This window comes from Phasianus colchicus, chromosome 3 (genome assembly GCF_987193195.1).
Source record: "Phasianus colchicus chromosome 3, bPhaCol1.hap1.1, whole genome shotgun sequence".
Taxonomy (NCBI): Eukaryota; Metazoa; Chordata; class Aves; order Galliformes; family Phasianidae; genus Phasianus; species Phasianus colchicus.
Window position 1 is genome coordinate 14,251,077 of NC_143438.1, and position 20,846 is coordinate 14,271,922.

Consider the following 20,846-nt stretch of genomic DNA (forward strand, 5'->3'; position numbering starts at 1 on the left):
TAAATACTCCTGAACACAGTCATGTTGAAGCTCCCATGATATCAATGGGACATGGTTTAAATGTAAGTAAAATACTTCTTATAAGAGTTTGGCTGGATCAGAGAGAAATAAAAAATGTAAGACTAGGTCCAATATACACTCATAATCCTTTGCATAGGAAAACGGATAATTGCAACTTAATTTGAGGAATTTTGCAAAGAGATGTCTTTAAATTAAATTTATTAAATACATGCAACATAATTGCACCTATAAAAAATGAAGCCATTAAAAAAAAAAGCATTATTATTATTGAGTTATTAGAGCGAATAGTATTTATGAAGCACTGAAACTTTGCCTGCTGCACTGAGAAACACAACACTGACCAAAAATTGAAATCCCAAAGACCCTGTCCCCAAATTGTTCCACCTGGGAATTCCTCCATAGCAGAGAAATACTTGCTTTGCACAGGATCTCAATGGTGGGAAGACTTTGCACTCATTAAACTTGTCCATCACAGAGCTCAAATGGCACATATAGAAGAGAAGTAGAGAATGAGAAGAGACGATGGAAAGGGGTGATGGCCCATGAGGCACAGAGTGGGCTCAGTGACCCATCCACAAGCCATTTTACCCCTGCAAACCCAAGAAATTAGGGAAATAGAGACACCATCACACATTCTTCCTGCTTTGCTTCTTAATGGCTCAAGGGTGTCTATGACACAGGTGAAAATAATCACCAGAGAAGCTTGGTGTTGCAGCCGAAGAGGGATCAGTGATCAAACCAAACATGAAAGCAATGGTTGTACTGGTTTTGTACTGGCTTCACGCCATCAAATAAGCTGAAATTGCTCCTCGCCAGACCCAAAGAGGTAATTTTCAAATGGTTACATTTCATGGAATAGGTGGGCTTTCAAGAAGTGATTTGGAGAAGGAAATGGAGGGCATTGACACACATTAATCAGAAGGCAGCATGGAAAGAGGCCCCCAGATGGGAGTGGGGAAAGTAGACAAAAGGAGCAGTCACGGCAGATCACCAAGGGCAGGAAAGAACAGAGCAGAAATAAAAATGCTATTTTAGGTAAAGTATGAAACGCGAAGCGCTTGTAGAGTTCAAATACTTCTGGGGGCAAAAGAAGAGATGAAAACAACACAGAACCAGGAAAGCAGGAAATAAATTGTGTGAGGTGGTGGGTTTGCCTGAGGGATTGGAGCAGATGAGGGACTGGGAGAAAAATGGGCCCAATTCAAAGACTAGGATATGACTGAAGCAAGGAATGACCGAAGAAAGGCTGCAGGTTTTGGCAGACGAGACAGTAAGGAGACTATACCTGTTGAAGTACCAGGCAGGGAATTAAATCAGCTCAGGAGGAAATGGAAGGACAAAAGTTCCACTGAATAACATCTCCTAGCCATTTAAAAATGTTCCTGCTTCCTTTAAAGGGAAGGCATAATGAGGAAACAGGAATGCTGCAGTAAAAAGAGAAACAAGGAAATCATTCAGGACAAGAAGAGTTTTTTTTTATGATAAGGGCAGTGAGGTTGCCCAGAGAGGTGGCAGATGCCCTGTCCCTGGAGACATTCAAGGTCAAGCTGAAAGGGTTCTGAGCAATCTGATGTAGCTGTAAGTGTCCCTGTTCATTGCAGGGGAGTAGGACTAGGTGGCCTTCAAAGTTTCATTCCAACTCAAACTTGTCCGTGATTCAGTGATTCTGTGAAGAGCTCAAATCAAGGGAGGAAAAGGGCTAAGGGAAGGAAAGATACACGTATGTGTGAAATGGCTGGTTGTGTGACTGCATGCATACACATCACCTTCCCATTCCTCTTTCTGCACAGCAGGGGCACCCAACTCCACTTCAGAGCTGAGCTATTGCAGAGGCTCTGTCCTAACTGCTCATCCGTGTTACTGATAGACACTGGAAAGAATATATATAATAGCAGAAAGAGCAAACCAAAATGGACTGCAGTGCAATCACCCGGTTGTCTGGAAACTCTAGGCCACGTCTTCATTTCACATAAGCTGGTGTCATTGCACAGATGTGTCTGGAGATGCTTTGATTTACAGCAGTGCAGAGGAGCTGCCCCTGCGTTCCCATCACTCACAGGAAAGAGCAATTGTTTTTTTTTTTTTCTGTGAGAAGACTTTGAGCCCAGACCCTCACTGAGAAGAAAACCGAGAGCTGTATTAATAAAAGAAACCTCCTACCAGCATTTCAATAGTATAAAATTCCATGTATTTTCTTTTTAAGTCTTTTTAATATAACTTCTGGACACAAAACACTCTTGAAATCCTATTGTACCTCCCTTCATCCCCGCTTTGCACTTTCCCTCCCAGCCAGGATGAGGTCCTAACAGTTCTAAGGTTCCTAACAGAGTGCTTCATTTTCTGTTTTCTAATTTCAGGCATATGTTTTCCAAAGTAACCTTTTTGGTGTCCTCCTTCAGCGAGCCTTAATGACATGTTTACATTCTCATTTAAAGTGTTTCTTTATCTTAAGTGAGCAAGATAAATAGCTGCATTGTACAATGGCTTTCATTTTACAGTGACTGAGTATCACTTCATATCAGTGGAAATGCAGACAGTTTTTCTTCAAGAATTTGAAACTAAATAGCTGATGCACATCTGTTTAAATTTAATTTGAACCTAAGGGTCCCAAGCTGAAAATAAAATGGAAAAAAAAGAAAAAACTTTTTTGTATGTTTGTCAAAGCAAGTAGAATAACAACATTACTTTTTTTGCTTTTATTTCTTGGTCCCTTAGAAGAACATTATAAAGCCCAAACTTTAATGAAAGTCATTCTAAAATCAGTTGCTCTCATTCTGGTATTCCAGTTTCTTTTATCTTTCACACCATGTCTTCCTAGAGCTGTTACACCGCGTACTCTTCTCCCACTGTGTAAAATACCAAGCTTTCATCCAATGAACATCTGCAAAATGTAATCCTCCCTGAATTTCTACCTTGCAAGACCTTACAGAGTGACCCAGGAGCAGCACAGCTGCTCTGGGGAGCCCTGAAGAAGCAAGAAGAAAAGGTACATGGGTGAAAGCTGAATTCTTAACCCCAGCCAGATCTGCTGAGAAAAGGGCAGGCACGCAGCAAGGTGTTTTCCTCCCCTAGAGCAGCCATGGGTCAGAAGCCTGACTGCTGTGCCCACGGCAAACGCTTCCCCTGCTCCCTCTTCCTAGCTAAGTCAGAATGAATGAGCAGCCCGAAATATGACTAGAAATACTAATCAGTAACCCACCCCATCCCCCTCTCCAGTGCAGCAGTTGTTCTTAGGCTTTGGGACAACCCTGGCCTTTATCTGGCCTGGCACCTTCTGGATGAATTTCAGAGGCACTGGTTTCCCAGCGTATCCCAGTGTATCCCAGTCAGGTTAAGGCTGCTCCACTTTGTGTGAATATGAACCACCAGGTCTCAGATGGCCTCGATATCCTCCTAAACAAATGCACAGGCTACAGGACAGGCTGAACAAAGCTTTCATGACCCCTTGCTAACAAAACCCGCCTCTGACTCAGTTTTTGGCATGAGAGAAAGAAAGGAGGGATCCTTCTGAGACATGCTCAGTGGGAGGCCTTCAGCAAGGAAACATCAGAAGGACCCACCAGATGGACGCTTGGACGACATCTAAAGCTTTCTCACATTTATTTTCCTTCCTCCCCACCCCCTTTCCCGCTCCCAGGCACTTGGTTTACCTCTTCCCTACTCGCCTACAAAGTGGCTGTTCAAAGCGCTGGGGCCGCGATGGAAACCCACACGTGCAGATGGGAGCGTAGAGGCTGACACTCTGCACGTGCCGGCTGCTGCAGGAAAGCTCCTTTGAGCCTGAGGCCTGGTTGCAAAGCACTCAGCATGGGAGTCTTGCTCCTCCAGCCCATGTCCATGCTCTCCATTGAGGGCAACCCCCTGGACCAGGCTTGCCTGCATACATAGCTGATGTGGAAGGGGACCCTGCACCACGTGCTGATGCCAACAAGCTGCCAGCAAGACACCCCATGGGCAGGGTGTGGAATGAGCTACTTATCCAGACCTCCTAAGGTCCTTGTTTTAATGCAATGAAGGCAGCAGAAGGGAAGGAGAAAGAAGTAGAAGAAAGGCTCTGTACTGAATTCAGTGGAATTTGGGGCTGATTTAATCAGGAAAATTATTCTAACCACTTAAATTGTTACAGTTTCCTCTTTGATTGAATGCTGGTATTCATTTAAGCTTTCAAAAGAACAGATACAATTGCAATATACATTTGATAGTGACTATTTCTAGTAATTTTCCATTTAACTTACCTTGTACATCTTTATTCTTTCTTTTTAGAGATACTGATTTCACTCTTCCTCGTACTGAGTGCATTACTTTGCTAACAGGACAAAAGGCATCAGTTTGTCATTTTAAGCTGATCTATTTTCTTCAGGTCTATGGTGGAAAAAAGAAATATCTCATGCTTTAAAAGAGAGCAAGTGTCCTGTCTTGTCTTGTTATCCCATTGGGAATGAATTATTCTTTTATGTATGCTTTGATGTTGAAATAAAAGGACCTTTAAATACTATTTCACTGTACTGGTTATAAAAATGGTGCAATTTCCTTGTTATTTGTCTTATTGGAAGCAAGTCAGCGACAAAAGCACAAATATCATATACACAGAAACTTCCTAAATAGCCCTTTTATCCACAGTGTTCTGTTTCATCGAAGGACTCCAAAACCCATTGTCTGTGAATGAAACTCTGTCGTTATTGTCTGCACACTGTTATTCTCACTCCAGCTCTGAGTACAGATATACACTCATTTCTGCAGTAATAGTCACAGCAATATATCACATCCTCACTTAAGAATGGATTTAGCAGAAGAGGCTGAACATGGTGTGGAGGGTATGTCTTCAGTTATGTGTTGCACAAGTGGCTGTATGAGGCTTCTGTATTTCACCTTCCCAACACTACTTCTCTGACTCAGAGAAATTCCTATCTGTGACTCTGGTGACAGTTACGCAGAGTCATACATTTACAAGTTTTGTATTAAACCCCACCAGAATGAAACCTGATTACAGCATAAATTCAGCTCACTGTATGTCTTGAGTCATGAAGGCAGCTCACTCCAAGAAAACTGCAGCCTACACAAAACTCAAAGCCCTGAGTCTTACAATTCACTTGCACTCATACAGATACGCTGACTCCGAATGCTGTTTCCATTTGTTCCGCTAGAAGCCGAAGAAAGATCCAGCCTTTGCTTTTCATCCAGGTTACATTGTTGTACAGAGATGTGTTCAGACCTGACTTTAAAAAAAAAAACTCAGTACAACTGAATGCAACTTGTCCAATTTCCTCTGTCACACCGCCCCCAGAATGTGTTAGCACTTCCACTCTGGAAAGACAGCATGCCTCATCACTGAGCCATAACATACCTGATGTTATACAGAGAAAGGCAATCAGGCTGCTAGTTCCTAAGTGGATCCTAATGAAAAGCAAAAAAAAGGTCAGTGCCAGGAAGAACAATGAGCATTAAAATAAGAGGAATATAGATCTTCTATTAGCTTTTGTTTATAAGCACAAAGAGCTTCTCTGCTATAGCTTGCTGCTCCTTAGACGTTCATTGAACACAATACATTTGTACTGTTGACAGTTTAAGTCAGCAAAAGATAGACAGGAGTTATGGTGAAATCTCTTATAAATTATTGTTGAAAGGGTATATTGATCACAGGCATAAAACAGCCATTGAAAAGCAATGGCTGCCTTAAAATAGGGAGACAGGCCTACACATGTCATTTGAGTCAATGCAAAGATGCAAGAGCAAACTGTGAGAAATTCTGTTACTTCGTTTTACCATGGAATCATAGAATCATACGGTTAAGCCTGTTTCAGAATCATCTTAGAATTAACTGACATCATCAGATAAGATTATCTCACAATCAGCCCTGCACACAGGCAGAAAGTTGTAGCTGTGAGAATTCACGGGGGAGTAATAGAGGAGTCAGGCTGACAGATTAGAAAAATCTCTGAAAGCTCCGCTTTGTCTTTTTCTAGGAATAATAAGAAGAAGAACCAAATAGCCGAACACCGTCACCACAGACAAAAATCCTATAGGCAATTAGGTAGTACAGGCTGTGTGGGGCTGTCAGAAACACCCAGCATGGGCTAGGGTGGACAGCTGTACTCGACATTTGTGATCAGTGGACACAAGATCAGTGTATCAAGGAGGAAAGCCATTTTATTCCTGGCTTTTCAAAATACTTCTGGATGAAAGATCAAATAATAAAAGCTTAGCTATATAACAAATAATTCTGTATTTTACAGGTCTTTAAAAAACACTTCATAATGTTTAACTAGTAATTTAAGCCCAGTTGGGGTGTTTTGAGTACAAGGCAGAAAGCCTTTCCACAGCCAATTCTGAACACAAGAATCTGAAATACAAAAGATGTTGAACAAAGTTTAAATTGGGAACAATGTCGCATTGTCAGAGATTGGATTTAGTAGGTGTCTTTGGTGTTCAGCATCCCAGTATCTACATGTCTTGGTTTCCTGAGAGGTTGGGCTGCCACTGTGGTATACAGAGACTGGAAAGTTAGTGATAGAGCAGAAAAATTCTAGGTTTCCGTGTTCCTTAGCTTGCTGAACAATACTGCCTCTTCTCACTCACCCAATTCATCTTTCACCCGTGGGAGGGAACTTCACATCTGAGAGCAGAAACAGATTACCTGGTTTCTGCTCTCTCAAAGGGATTTTGTGTTGAGTTTGCTTCTGCTCTCTTCATTTCTCACCTACAAAGGAGAGCACAATGCTCTTGCTACCATCACATTGTCCAAAAGGTATTTGGACTTGGTTATGTTTGGTATCTACTAAGTTGCAGTATGGGATGGAGTTGGAGCTAGGGCAGCTTGTCTTCGATGTGATCCTTTCTCTTTTGCTGATTTTCATCTCAGTCGACTGATTCTTCTACGCACCGTATATGCCTTAGATGTACCTCACACATAGTGTTAATACAGAAATTAAAATTCCTGCGGAGTGCTTGAGGCATCTCTTGGTAGTGCTTCTGACACTGTTAACTTCTTCCAGGACCTGTACAGGTTCCCAGACCTGGAAGAGCAGAACAGTGTGAACTGAAGTAGTTTCCAGTAACATGAGGATCAGGCCCAGGAAAGCAGTCCATTTCCTCTGGAAAGGAAAGCCCCCCACCTCTTTTGCTATAAATATATCAGATTTCTGTGCTTTGTTTTGAGACCAGTTTCCTAAGGAAACAAGGTCTATGCAGTCATGCTGTGTCTGTCTGTTTCTGTTCCCCACTGGTAACTATCGTTAGTCCTCTCAACCACATTTGACAGAGAGGGTTGTGGTCTCCAATATGTTAAGATTTTTTGCACCTCTATGACCAGGAAGATAAATCGTTTGTTGTTCTTGATGTCTCCCCTAATATACAACCTTTACCATGTGCCGTTCCCGTCTGAGACAGAGAATTCAGAGGAGGAAAAGACTTTATGAAATAGATTGGTAGGAAACCGGTTGGTGTTAGTTTTTCTGTTCCGGGAACTACTTGTTTAGTTTAACTTCTGCAGGAAGTGTCCAGCATGACAGGTTTCAAGCAGTCAGCGTCCCAGAATACTTTTTTTGATCCTGGACATTTAAGTTTTCCAAAGTTACAGATGTTTTCAGAGATCTAAGAGAGTACCATGTTGGTCTTTGAAGACTGAAGAGATTCTGATGCTTTTCTGTCACCCATCTTCCTGACTTCCTGATGTCTTTTTCTTCTTGGAGTAAGAAGGCTTTGAGGTCCACAGGGTGAACTCTCTTACCGAGCTCCAACTCATCAGCATGACCAAGGCTTGACACTCTGGGCCTCACAGACCATGCAGACTTCTGCACCTCTGCAGAGTAGATGGACAACAGGAGTCCAATCATGGTAGTAATTTGTATTCACCTGCTCGAGTTCATTCATCTCAGAACACAAACTAGATCAAAGTCAAACCTTAAGGATCCTGTAAGACAGCATTTTATAATCATGTTGCACAGCAATGAAAAATGCACATAGCATGAGGCAGAGTCTGCTCTCCAGAGAGTCTTATTTGTGTTACAACCCTCTATTAATCACACCTGTGACATTCTCCTGAGATGTATAAGCATAAAATCATCACTTTTTTTTTCTTTAAATAACGATGCTGCTTTATCTACAAGAACAAAATTGGTGCTTTAAGAGTGGAACATATATCAAGAAAAGATACCATAATTCAGAATTGCATTTAAGTTCTGTACAGGAACTTATTTCATCTTCTTTATTTAACAAGTTTATCACGTAGACATATCTATCTTAAGGCAGACATTCATTGCAAAAAAAGACAGCCATTTTTATGTAAAGCATAAACTAATGAAGTAAGAAAAAGTATTGAGAGATTTTTGGCTACGTGCATTTGGATTGGTCTTCACATGGCAGCTGCTTTGCTGGATCTTGCCTCGCTGATGGCTTGTGGCATTGATTTATTGACATGTCCAAACTAGAAATTAAGGCAGCCTCAGGGGAGGATATCAACTGACCTGTAAATTGGAACATGTGTTTTGGGTTTTTTTTGTTGTGCTTTCTCTTTTTTTTTAAAACAAGATTTCTGCCACTGCCTTTAACATTTTCCATTTACCAACAAAAACATTCTTGTTTCATATCTTAGAAGTATCAGACCATAACAATAATTTAGGACAATGGACTCACGCTGACTTCTGCCAGAGGAGGATCTGTTTTTTCCTGTACAGCACTATGAAGAAGAGCTACCTTCTTTTTCACAAACTTTTTCCAAAATTAAGACTAACCTCAAGTAACAAACAATGAGGTCAGTGAAAACTGAATTCTAGCCAGGACATTATCAAGCTGGTGAAAGAGCATTCTCACAAAGCTGTTTACCACATCTGTCCACAGGAGACACCCCTCAGTCCCTGCCTTAAATCACCCCCATGCCAGGTTTCTCCCAGTCAGTCAAATTTTGTCTGAGTCATTCCTCCACCCACTCAGGCGGACACGTGGGAGCAGCAGCCAAGGGCAGGCATCCATCGGGAGCTTGGCCAGAGCGAGGGCTGACGGGGCATGCTGGGCCTAGATCACTCAGTGCCATGTTTTTGTAACCAAATTGCAAGGCAAGGATGCGGACTATCTCTGTGCTGGCAGAGATCCTTGTGTGACAGAACGTGATGCTGAAGGGAAAGAAAATGATGTTGATACTTCTGTCATCTGAGGTACTCATGAAGCATCTTCAAGGCACTTTTGAGGCAGAAACAGTGTTTCTGGAAGCAGCAGAAATCTTAAGCCCAGAGAAGGTTCAGAGGACCACCTCACATTCAGGAGCACAGTTTGCTGAGAAATGCCAGTGCCACTGAGACTCAGCCAAACTTCACCCGCAGCCAATGGGAGGTAACATGGGAGTTTTCTCTGTGTCATTGTCCAAAGAGCACAGCACCAGCTGGAAAAGCATCACCATCCCTTCCTGCATAAACAACCCTGAGTGGTGGCAGCTGATGGGATGTCCTTATCCATCCCAGGAACCGCTGCACCCACATCTGCACTACAGCTCCCAGCTTGTGCAGGATGCTACCACGATCTCATCAGCATCGTGGTAACTGGCATGAGGTGCCTGGGGTCTAGCTGAAAAAGTCGCACATTTGGTGGCAAAACACAGCATAACTACAGTCATTATTCCAGGAAAGTGCTTTGTAGTGTCTGCACACCAGTTTCCATGCTTGCCATTTGGCCTAATCAGCTGGGTCATTTCCTGTATACATATACACACAGGAAAGCATAGGATAAAACCACCTTTTAGTTTCATTTCCTTATGGAAAGGCAAACCCAAATCCTAACAGCCGTATTTTCCTTACAACTTTTTTACTAGACTGTTGGCACACACTGCTATTCTACCTGACTACTCTCAACTACCTTAATCTGATTTTCAAACTCTGTAACACGGGACAATATTAGCAAGAATTGTTTTTCCAAAAGATTGAGTTCCGATGTCAGTTTACCTCTTCAGTTCTGACAGATGGGCTACTTATTCCTTGTTCCTCCCCATTCTTCTAAATCTGAACGAAAGGTGCTCTTGCTGGCTTTGCATCTGTTGCAGTGCAATGCAATGGGAATGGGAAAGGCTCTGAGCAACTGCTTTAAACTGCTGTGCACTCTTCTGATGGTGAACACCACTTGAGTTTCTCTTCTCACTGAAGACTAATTGTGCATAAGTAACAGGAAAAAAATGCAATATATTTCAGGCAATGTACAAATACACGCTCTGTGATTTAGAGGGTTTCTTCTTTTTCCTTTGGTCTTACAGATGTGCCCATACCAGGTATTCTTTGTTTTCGCTTGTCTGGATTGTTCTGAATAGTATCCAGTTGAACAAGTATTGAAGACAAATACTTTTTGTTTATTCAGTAAGCTCTGAATGCATTTGCACTGATGCTAGGGCAAAAGAAAAATAACGCCCTTGATCTTTCCTTCAACCACCAAGACCAGAAGACAGAGGAAATCCACCACCTGTCCCTAGATCTCCATCTCCAACATCAGACAGAAGAAAACAATTGCCTTCCTTGGAGAACTCACAAAGCATAAAGCTGTTAGTAAATAGAATTCCCATGCCAGAAACTTTGGGAATAACTCTGTTGTTATTGTTACAGCAAAATCCCCACTGACTCTGAAGGACTTTCATGTGAACGGAAAAGGGTCTGAAAAAGAAGCTGAAATGATTGCTGGACACAAGTCCAACATCACTTCCGCTGCTGTCGATCCAGGGCCTGGTGGTTCAACCAATACATTCTGCAGCCTGAAAACACTTGGCTTTTATTGTTGTTTGCTCTTGATTTTCACAGGCCACCACAGCTCATAGCCTATGAGAATAAGCATGGGGTGAACAGGGCTCATGACTAAGATGATGTGGGACTTCAGGTATGAAAAATGATGCTTGTGGTGAGCATCATGTGTCAGTAGTTCAGTCATCACACATCACTAACAAGGAAAGAACAAGTCGCTGTTACAACCATTCATTATTATTTTAATAGTAGCCATGTTTTAACTGAAATAATGATTGTACTCAGACAAAAGCAGCAGTTCCATATTTGGTCACCAAACATGAGGCTTCTAAATATCTGGATGAAGTCCATGCCTACACTTTCCAGCTCACAAAATCAGTCATCAGGGCCACTTGCAAAAAAAACCAACTATAACGTATCTGTCTCTGCTTCAAGCCACTTAGGTCTTGCCAACTTCAACCCAATCTACTCTTAAGGGTGCTGCCTGCCTGTGTAGATGGTGTGTGGATGGATCCAGGCTGACCTGTGGTAAGGGTATGGAGGAACAAAGTGCAGCAAAAGAGAATGCAGAGATTTCTTATAAACTGATGCAAGAGAGCCTTGGCATTACAGCAGTGGCCATGTTGCTGAGGTGCAAAGCTGAAATAAGGCAAGGGATAATGCTCTAATTAAAGTTCTTACAAATTATGGGTCAGAAATAAAGGCATTCTACTTGTTTAGTGCATCAATGGGAATCAAGAGACTGATTCCCAATCATGACTTGATACATAATCCAGAAACATCTAATTTTTCCAACACTCAGATTGCACACTTTCAAAGAAAGTAAAAAGAACAAGAGCAGTAGGAGAAACAGTGCACTAATGCCTGTAAAGTTCCTCCAGATATTGGCTTTACGGTAAATTAAAATAGAAATTTTAATCATCTCTTACTTAACCTGAGTGAGATAGATGGAAGCAAGGCCTCTGGGTAACTGTAACGTATCGCTTTCATTGCACTAACAATTTATTAATGTTCTTTCATTTTAATTTCCCAAAACCATCGTAATTAATTCTCAAACTTTTCTGACTGTATGAAGTCTTCTATTCAAAGGAAGGTGTCCTCTCTCCTGCAGGCTTAGAAACCCCAGCCTGTGATTAGAGGGGCAGGCCTTTAACAGTTTATAAGCCATTTTCTACACTTTTTAAGAGATTTCTCTGTCACCTCTATTTAGAAACTTCTCCCTGCTCCAGCAGTGGCAGGTCCCTCACCTCACCTCTCGGCACCAGCTCAACAGGCATGCATGTGTGTGCTTAGCCCTGAGCCTTCGCGGCCGAACAGAGATTGCCAATTGTACTGCGCCATACTTAATTAAGTAGCAGTTTTATGAGGTGGACTGCAGCACACAGGGGACAGGCACGAGACCACCAGATTTACGGCGTTTCAGTGCCAAGCTGACAGGGCGGCAGTATTCACACAACAAGAAATGCATTGCAAGAAAGTTAATGTAGTGAGAGAACTCTCCAATCCCCCCCCCAAAAAAAGGAAAGGAGGGGAAAAAAAAAAAAAAAAAAGACGAGGTAGGAAATTCACAGTTAGGCATTAAAACCCCAGTTGCCCAGCATGGCAACATTTAGGTGGCGTCCCGCCGCTGCCTGGCTGCTGGGGTCTGTAATCCTCAGCTGTGGATTAAAGAGCCCAGGTTTTATGGCTGCGGAGGTGTCGGGCTCACCATTGGCGTGCTGATGGCAGGTTCCCACAGTGGCCAAGAGAGGTTGTGATGCATTTGGTAGCCAGATGGACATCCGTTCAATGGGAATGGGAATAGGGGCTGGGGGGAATGGCTTTAAATGTGCTTTTAAAAGAATACTTGTCTCTCTTCCCATTTATCTCGCTCTAATGAATGGTCTCTTGTTTGTCTCAGTGGGAATGACCATTTTCCAGAAAAGCCCAGGATGGTTGTGGAAAGTAGGAATTAAATGACTGCAGTAGATGTGTACAGATAATTGAGTTGTTGTGCAGACTCAAACTTTAATAGGTCTAGATCACAGATAAACTCAGTCATCTTTCCCCAGTACCATTTTAGACCAGTAACAGGGAGTGTTCTTGCACTTTGCTCCAACATATGACTAGCCCAGGCAACTACAAGCTGGTGGAGTCAGCTCCATCTATCTTCAACTGATTCTTAGTCCCATGGAGGGCAGGAGAGCAGGAACTGATATCTCCAGGGTACTTCTCCACGGTTTTACTTGAAAGCAACTGATCAAGAATCCACTTTGAGAACAGATTACACTGACCAGAAGAAGGAACCTCCTCACAGAATCAAATCTTCTACATATACTGTTAACACAACATGCTTCAGCCTGAATTTTTTACCTTAATCCATAACATAGATGAACTCCAAATCCAGATTCATACTAAGTGTTGGATTTCTCAGTCCAGACATATGTGTGTATATGTTTATTATGGCTGCTAGGGCCATGTTCTGACAGAAAGCAGAGCAGTTTATTGCTCAGACCGCACCAGCACAGAAGGTTCCTGGGGCATCCTCTGCTATATGCTCTTTTCCATGGCAAGTTCCTCTGCTGCATGGCAAAAAACCTCAAGCCATCACCTACATCTACAGGGAAAAAAATATTTTTGCTTCTCTGACATATATTACAGTTAATCTTTGCTACCTAGGGGGCCTGAAGTCACCAAAAAGAGCTCCAGCACCAACAGTGCTATGGTTTCAGACTGTAGATAGTTGTGATAATCTAACCCAAGAACTGAGTTAGATAGCATAAGACTAATTTGACAAACACTTCTACACTCAAACATGAATTTAGTTGTAATGAGGCTTCATTCTGTCCCAGGACAACGTGGAAAATGTTGGAATTCCCCACCAGCACTTCCTTTCATCAGACCAAAAGCGGGATTCTGGATGAAAGTAATTCCATTCTGGCACCTCCTGCTAGGCAAAACCACCCCCACTGTCAGTCATAATATGCAAGGGAGTACTTGGTGATCCTCTCCTGGCCTGGGAACTTTATAGGGCAGGATGAGGACCTCATGCCATCACAGATGTTCACAGAACACCCATCTCCCTCACCAGCCATGCACTCACAGCCCTACCAACATTTCATCCCCATGAGGTACCATGCAAAGTGCTCACTCAGCACATCACAGAGGACTAAAAAGCTCCAGGAAATCAGAGTTCTAATGAGACTTGTCCTACCAATACTGTCTCTTAAATCCCTGGGCACTCAACTGTCTAAATATACTCAAAGCCAATGCAGATACTTCCAACAAGTCTTTCCATCCAGATGCAGCTCCAGTGCCCATCCTAATAGGCCACCCAGTGACACCTCAGTACAGTAATGATAACAGAGGTGTTATGTATAAACAGCCCAGCTTCAGAGTCTGCCCAGTGTACCACCAGAGCAATTTGTCCAGACAAACTGGCAGAAAAGGATTTTAGTGAGCTTTACAGCTGAAATCTACCATTGGGTTGTTTAAAATATTCTTCCCCAAATACCAGAAGTGACTTTGACCAAAAAGTTTGCTTTCTGAAATAACAGTTCCTTAATTTGGTTTGCACCTTAAAAATGAAGGCTAAAAACTGTTGAAAGAAATGAAAGACCCAAGACTTGCCCTCTGTCTGCTGTTTTGGCATACCTTTTGGGTCTGGCTCTCAGTGCAGATTTTGCACCTCTCAGCATTTGCACTTTTTATACTTGGAGTGTCAGTTCCACCTACAGTGAAACACAGTTCACTCTTGAATTCTATAATCAGATCTGCAATCACACATAGACCACATCAATCTAGCACAGTTAAATTTTCTCTTTGGTCATCTAATTGCCCATTTTCCATCATGGGGATGAGAATTTATAGATGAACTTTCCGAAGTGTTCTAGGTACTTCTATCAGTGAGTCTAGTTATGTTTAAATTAGTTTCATAGAGTGTTTGGAGACATCTACAAATGAAAGAGGCTTACCACAAAGTCACAAACAAATCCTAACTCATTCGCCAATTTCATGGACAAGATTTCTTTAGACAAAATCCTCTGCCACAAATAGTCTGGAAAATTTCTGCATTCTTTTCAAAGAATGCACAATTTTTTTTTTCTGTAATCCCTTATTTCTCACCCCCAAAATAGGCAGTCAATACCACTTCTCTTCATACCTTTGCCCACTTTCTCTTTGTAGATATCTGAGCAGCAACGCCCATGAACTCTCTTCTGCCAGCACCTGGATGGGTCACACTATTTTCCACTAAGATAACAGGCTCTTGCATAAGAAACAAGAACTTTCAAAAAGGAGGAAGCTTCTAAATGGATTGTAAAGTTTCCAGGTATTATTATTATTTAGATATGTTCTTGGATTTACCTAAACACATCCTCTTTTTTTCATCCAGGAATTTTGTCCAGGTGGACTTTAAGGCTAATTTGATACAATTACAGGATCATAGAATATCCTGAGTTGGAAGGAACCCAACTCCTGACCACCCAACATCCAAATCCTATGTCTGAGAGCAGTGTACAACTGCTCCTTAAACTTCGGCACTTGGGGCTGTAACCACAGCTCTGAGCAGCCTGTTCCATGCCCACCACTCCTCATACACTTTGCCCTCCGGACCTTCACCATCTTCACAGCCTTCCTATGGATGCTTTTTACTTGTCTGTAATGTGGCCTCTCTGACTGCTGGGTATCCTGCACGTTCCTCCTCTCATCACACCACTTCATTCAGTGACAAAAAGCTTGAAATTTCTTTTTAGAGGGAGGCAGAGAGAACTGAGAGCTTATCTTATAGCCTGAAAAATACAGCCACCTGTGGCTTGTCATACAGTGCAAGTACTCAAAATAAAAGCTATCCTTCCCCAAAACAGCAGAATCACTGCACACAAACACAGGCAAAGTGCACACCTGCATGCAGCAGGCTGTGAAATACCAGAGAGAAAACAACAGCAGCACCATGAATACAAACAAAACCTGAAGATTATCTGTACTTGGGGATTTTCTCCCAAGCTCAAAAATCATTTCTGCAGCTGGGTAGCAAAGCACTAGAGGGCACCAGCAGGATAGGGCCAGACCTGCTGCTGCAGCTAGCTGCCTAGCTGGTGGTTAAACACTTCTCTTTCTTCCTTCATCTTTTTTTTCTTTTTTTTTTCCTTCCTTTTTTTTTTTTTTAAAAAAAAAAAAAAAAAAAAAAGGCTTAACTTACTCCCATAAGCCACACTCCTCTGCCCTGCAGTCACTTCTGCTAAAGAGAAAAGTTGGGTGCAAAGTCCACAAACAGAGAGACTTCGCAGCACCCTGCCTTTCTGCAGACAATCCAGATGCAGAGCATGAGGGGCATTTTCCTGCCTAGGAAGGAGACCCCAGCTTCTGCAGCAGGTGATGCCCATCTCTCTGGTGCCATATGGCTGCTCCCACTCTCCCCAGCATCACCCATGTTGCTTGCTCCCCTCTTTTCTCTTTAAATACCCACAGCATGGAGCTGTACTGGCAGAGGGAGGGCCGAGCTGCCCCCTCCTCACAGGAAAGCTGCACTGGCAGCCAGCACCTGCCCCCACTTCCCAGCACCTCAAGCATCCACCTTCAGGGACCGTCAGCGAGTTTATGCACTCACCGCTGGGCCTTCGCTGAGCAGAGACTGCCAATTGTGCTGCACTGTACTTAATTATGTAGTAGTTTTATGAGGTGGACTGCAGCACACGGGGGACCAACGTGAGACTACCAGATTTATTGCACTTTAACTTTGAGCTGACAGTATAACAGGCTCTAAGAGGTAAGTACTCAGTGCTTTTATTCACTGATCTTTTGCCCTCTCCCTGCGTTTTCATACAAGGCTTTGGAGCCTGTCTGGGACTACGGGGAGAACCTGGAACAGTGAATAGGAGCATTAAAAGGAGAGAGAGGAAGGCAAACAGACAGCAGGAGAGACCCAAGGAGAGGCAGCTTACAATCATAGAATTGCTCAGATTGGAAAAGACCTTCAAGATCATCAAGTCCAACTGCAACCTAACCATACTACCCTACTCTAACAGCCCTCCACTAAATCATGTCCCTGAGCACCACATTCATCAGACCCCATGGCCTTTTCTTTTGTCATGAAATGGACATCACAAACCAGAGCATTACCACTAGAAGTAAAAACACTTGTGATGCCAGTGGAGGCACTGCTGCTGGGCTGCTAGCTGAACATCAGCGTTACAATAACAGCAACATTTCTATTTCAGCAAAGTAGCAGTAGAAATTTCTAGTGGGTTTTTGGTTGGAAACAACAAGCCATCATCCCCATCTCACTGAAAAGTGACAAAAGGGGTCAATCCAACAGGAGCTCTTCACCCTCATTCTTTGACGAAATGGACAGGTCTTAGACACACGTGCTCAGGGTCTTAGGGAGAAGAAATACTGCCTGGTTTTGGGACATGGTTGGCTATGTGCACCAGGAGGATGGAAAAACCATCACACGCTTTTAAAAAAAAAATTTTATCTACACTTGTGCGGTATTTAAAATATTACTTTGAATCTATACAGATTTTCAGTTATTGGACCTCTTGGATTTTTAAACCTCACTGACTCTCAGCCAGACTGCCTCCGTCTGCATTGAAAGGAGCCATTCTTCTTCTTCTTCTTTTTTTTTTTTTTTTTCCTTCAGTGAAACTGGAGCCTTTCCCTTCCCGTAACTTTCAGCTGGCTGAGCCATTCCTAGATCTCTGCATTTTTCACTTTGCAGGCTGACCCCCAGGACTTCAGGAGACTCGTAAGAGAAGTTATGTGACACATTGGCTGCTGTGAAAAGCTGTGCAGATGAAGGCTAAATGTTACAGATGGCAAAATGGCAAAATAATAAAATAAAATACAATCTACATCCACAAGGAAGAAGTTGGGTGCAAATGTTCAGTTAGGAATCTTATAAACTACAAAGCAGTGGAAAAGCAGCAAATACATAGCAAGCTTGTGCAGTGTAAAACAGCAAAGCACAAGTAGCATTTTTTCATTATGCTTTCTTTTTCCAGAAGGCTGATCAGAACAATGTTTAACTGTTTCAAACTGTCTTTCAGATACAATTATTAAGAAATAATCACATTATTAGAAAATCATTTGATCAGTGTGAAACTGTAACTTTAAACTAGTTCAAACTGACAGATATAAATTGGGATATACACTTTATAGGGCACAGCACATTTCACTTGGAAAAGTAAATATATAACATTATTGAAACAGAGTAAAAATGAATAGACTGCTGTAAAGAGCTTAAAAAAGTCCCAGGACATGCTATCAAATACAAGATCGCATAATTTGTCAAATTTTTCATGAGTCGTAATGTTTGAGAAAGTTCAGTTAAAACTGCCAAGATTCCCTGTGATTTTCAGTACTGATTCATTGCAAAAATACTGTCAAAAATGAGGTCTCAGTTCATAAGTTACCATAAATAAAGGATTCACAAAATTAATTTTTCAGCCTGACACAGAGAATAGGCTTGACAACTGCAGAGCCCAAATGCAGAAACTTTTATTTTCCTGTGTAATTTTCAAAGAGCCCTTAAATGCTATTGCATCCAGAGGAAGGATAAACCTCTGTACTGTGCTGATGCAGTAGAGGATGGAAATGCTACTGGGGTGCTACAACTCACAACTTCAAACCACTTATTTAGTAAAACATCTGTATGCCATACAATGAAATTCACTTCCAGAATTACCTGGGGAAGGATCCACCCTGAACTGACCACAGGAGCAAAAATTGAGGAGCTTTTAAGACTACAGAGAATGGGTGCTAAATTACAACTGTGATACATACACTGTGATGGGTTTGCACCTGTATCTGTCTCTCACTGTGTGTTTGTACTGTAGTTGTTAGCACAAAGGAAGCCTCACTCCTGTGGGACACCTGTCTGTTACAGAGATATAGATGCCAAATAGTAAATATTAACTAAATGCCTTGACAGGTGATTATTCTATTTCCCAGCTTGGTTTTACACAAAACGCGTATTTAATATTCTGCTATCCTGTTTGAAAACAAGTTTTTCCTTTTTTTTTTTTTCCCCATAGATGTGCTTTTTTTTTTTTTTTTTTTTAAAGGAAGGTAAATACAAACTTTATAAGGTTTATAAGAAGTTGGTAAACAAAATAACCTTAATTCTTTAGAGGATTGGGATTCCTGTTTTGTATAATTTTGCACAGATCACAGTCAGAGACACAGGTTTAAAGACCAAAAGAGGAGAGGAGAGGAGAGGAGAGGAGAGAACACTGCAATAAAAACATTTTAACCAAAGATCATTAATGGGGCCCTATTTAACTGACAGTATGTAAAGAGATGAGAAGGAAGATCTTCTAAATGGCAGGAAATTCTTCAAACTTCCATTCAGTGTCTTGATGTGTGAAAAAGGTTGCGCTGCACCTTGTGTTGGAGCTTTCTGTCATTAAGGCACATTAACGTCGCCCCAGCAAGGCGAGCTCATGTTGTGTCAGCTCTGCATACCAGGCTGCATACGTAGGATTTCACACCATCACAACAGGAAGATTTTACTTGTCCATCAATGACTAGGAAATGCCAGATAAGCGGACAAAGGAAAATGCCATAGCAAGATTAGGCAACTTCTTTACGAAACGGGTTTCTCATACTAGAAAGATGAACAGGACTCCAAAGAACATGCACCCTCTCCCATCACAGCCAAGCATCTTTCCCTGACAGCAGGCATCCCACACAGACTGGGTGAGAAGGTTTCACCTGCACCCATCCACCTACCCAGGTCCCCTCCAGCAGCAGCTCCCAATGGCCACCTGGCAGCTCTGTGACAATATCCTCTGTACCTGCCTGACTTATGTTGCTTCGCATCTTCCACTTGTCCTGCTGCTCTCACTGGGACATTTTGGAGCTCTCTGGGTCTGCATCTCAGTGAGATCTTTCAGCACCAAAAAATGTAATGGGATGAATCACAAATGCACTGGATGTTTAAGGTATGTGTGTCTGTGTCTCCCTACTAATTTTTCAATCTGATTTCCAATTTCAACCAAGTCTGACAGTGGAGAAAATGATGCTGGGGCACAAAGTCCCCACAGGCTCTGCAAAAACAAGCAAATAGAGGAAACTGGCAAGGCAATGGGGCAACCAGGTCTGCAGCTCATAGACCTGCTTGATGCAATGATAACTCATGTCTGTGCATGACTGGTGGGCAATACGCACCCTCCCGCAGGCTCATAAATAAAATAGAGCCTGATGGCTCCTTTCCACCATTAGCACCAGCAGAGCAACACACAGAGAAATTCAGCCTCAATGCATATTTCCCTGATCTACACACAGGGATCTGTGCTTTCAAGGAGAGCTGGAAGTGTATTAGAGCTGGAGCAGCAACACAGGAAAAGCAGAGTCACGCTGACATTTTTCATTTCCAGAGGCACCCTATGTTGTTCAGTGCTGGAAAACATGAGGACATCAGGTCCTGAAAAAGGGAAGGGGAATCAAGTGTGCCTGCTGATGGCATTTGGAGGAGACCCAAGACGAAACTGTCATGTACCCTTTCTTCCTGCTGCCCATATGTGGCTTGATTTGCAATGCTGTGAGATTTGCCCATCAAGAGCCCAAGCTTTGATTGCTCCTCCCTAAATCCTGCTCTCTCTGCACTACGACCAGGCTCCAGTGTTTTCCAAAAATATCAAAAAAAACAGGTTTCATGGGCTTGGAAATGCAAACTGTTCCTCTGAAGAAGTTAAATCCAGATCTGTCCTGAGGAACTTAGAAGGCATCAGCAGGAAGATGAATCAGATACTCAATAGACCAAATTCTCCAAATTGAGGGTACACAGCTCCATGCAAGCACTGTATGAGCACAAATGCTCTTGGTGACACCCTCTAGCTCTGCATGCACACTCACACACCCAAACACGCCCACAGTGGAAACTGAACACACATGTGGATTGACACTCTAATGTTCAGGGTCATGTCAAGTTAGGCTGTGCTGAGAGGTTCCTCTTTTCTCAGGGCTGTTCTAACAATCACCACTTTCTAGAATCTTGTTTCTACTGACATCAATCCATACTCCTTGAGCAGATGTCTACTGTTTCTCTCCCAGGGAAACGTAAATCTTCACAAAGCAACCACTAGCAAGGTACTTCCACACACGCAAGCCAACTCAGCCCTATATTTTTGAACAATG

At 42.4% G+C, this 20,846-nt stretch overlaps 1 long non-coding RNA gene across 5 annotated transcripts in view; it reads right to left on the reverse strand.

Annotated features, from left to right (window-relative positions):
- Positions 1 to 5,367: 5,367 nt before the first annotated feature.
- The window catches only part of LOC116226407 (uncharacterized), a 47,331-nt gene continuing 31,852 nt past the window's right edge, over positions 5,368 to 20,846 (reverse strand). For 3 of the 5 annotated variants that reach the window (XR_016465440.1, XR_004166312.2, XR_016465435.1), the window contains one exon: positions 16,881 to 17,493. This is a non-coding gene — a long non-coding RNA (uncharacterized LOC116226407). Of the gene's footprint in view, positions 5,416 to 16,880; positions 17,494 to 20,846 lie in introns of those variants that run through there. The other 2 variants (XR_016465434.1, XR_016465437.1) reach the window with 1 other exon arrangement.